Here is a 1,683-nt window from a genome sequence, read left to right on the forward strand (position 1 = left end):
TCTGTCCTTTTTGTTCACAAGGTAAACTATCAGCAGTTAAACCACATCACAGTAGTTTAATCAGCAACATAAGCAAAACAATTACTAGCTATGGCTACTAGTAATACACACATGCACAAGGGTACTTCTCCTCCCCCTAAATCTGTGCAATAATCAACAGAATTACTAGTTATGGATGCGACTAGTAAGACACACAAATGCACAATGCACCAGGGTACTTCTTCTCCCCCTCAATCTGTGCATTCAAAGAACCATAACAGCTACTGACCTCCAGTACCTGTACCAGCCAGACTGTCATACTGACATCTGCTTCAACATCAGCACCTGTGCACCATATCAATAATAGTTGTCCTTCTGATCAGCCACATCCAACTTCCATATCAAGCACTTCTCCCCCTTTTTAGTCAAAATTGACCAAAGGTGACCAATCAGACAAAATAAATGTCTATTAGTCTAGCAGAGAAAGTTAAAACTGATGTTATAACATTAAGCATGTTAAAACAGAATATTCAGGAAGTACACAACATCATTATACACAGCAGAAAGCTGAGACAATGAACAAATTCAAGGAACTCATTAAGAGCCCTAAATATTACATAACAGGCATCATGAGGACTGCCACAAAATACAAAATAAACAGAAAGAACATCAGCTTTCCAAACAGCAGCCCAGCTTCCACCACACCTTCCAGCACCCCTCCAAGTCTTCAATACAGCCAGGGACAATTAATCAGAAGAAGAAGTATCTCCTTCACCTTCATCTTCATCTTCAGCTACACCTTCAGAGTCTTCTGAGCTTTCAGAACAGGATTGGGATCTTGTATTTGATTCCTTTCCAGCCTTTTCTCTGTCTTCCCTTTCCAGGCTACAGATGAGGACTTCTAAAGCTTCCTTTCTGGCCTTGGCCACCCTTATACCATTTTCCAATTCTTTGCAGGTCTCTTTTAGATGGTCAATCAGACTTCCTTTGGATGCAGACTCCCTTCTGGCAGATGTCATGACATCATTGACATGACTTCCCTCAAACAGCTTGTAATGGATGGACAGAGGGGTTTTTCTCCTGCTAGGAATATCACTTGTACTCAGGATTCCTGGTTGTTGACTCAGGATGATGCCACAGATGATAGATGGGAATGCAATGGGCAACTTTACCGCATTGGTGGAGGCATGTCTAATGGTTTGTTCAAATATGAACTTGCCAAAATCATAGTTAACCCTTGTTCCAATAGCATGAATGATCCTCCCAAGAGCAATGGAGATGGTAGATATGTGATTAGTAGGAACCCAGTTTGCAGAACCAATCTTATGTAAGATGGCATACTTGACAGTTAGTTTACTAGCTGCAAGGTGTTTCCTACTGGGCCATTCATTAACTTGGCCAGCTGTAATCATCCTACAGATCTCATTATCTGTGGCCTCTAGATCTACCCCTTCATCAGTTCCTCTCCCCAGGAACTTGTTGATGATAGTAGGTGAAAGTTTCACACACTTACCCCTTACAAAAACTTTGCAGCCCTCCCTGTTGTTTCTTTCATATATCTCCTCAGGGATGTTCACAATGAATTCTTTGACTAACCCCTCATAGCACTGAGGCAGAGTAGTCACAGTTTTCATAAGACCAGCTGTCTTAATTAACTCCATGACTTCCTTTACTTCACTTGCCTCTTTTCCCAATTCTCTTTCA

The sequence above is a fragment of the Lathyrus oleraceus genome, chromosome 1 (genome assembly GCF_024323335.1).
Source record: "Lathyrus oleraceus cultivar Zhongwan6 chromosome 1, CAAS_Psat_ZW6_1.0, whole genome shotgun sequence".
Taxonomy (NCBI): domain Eukaryota; kingdom Viridiplantae; phylum Streptophyta; class Magnoliopsida; order Fabales; family Fabaceae; genus Lathyrus; species Lathyrus oleraceus.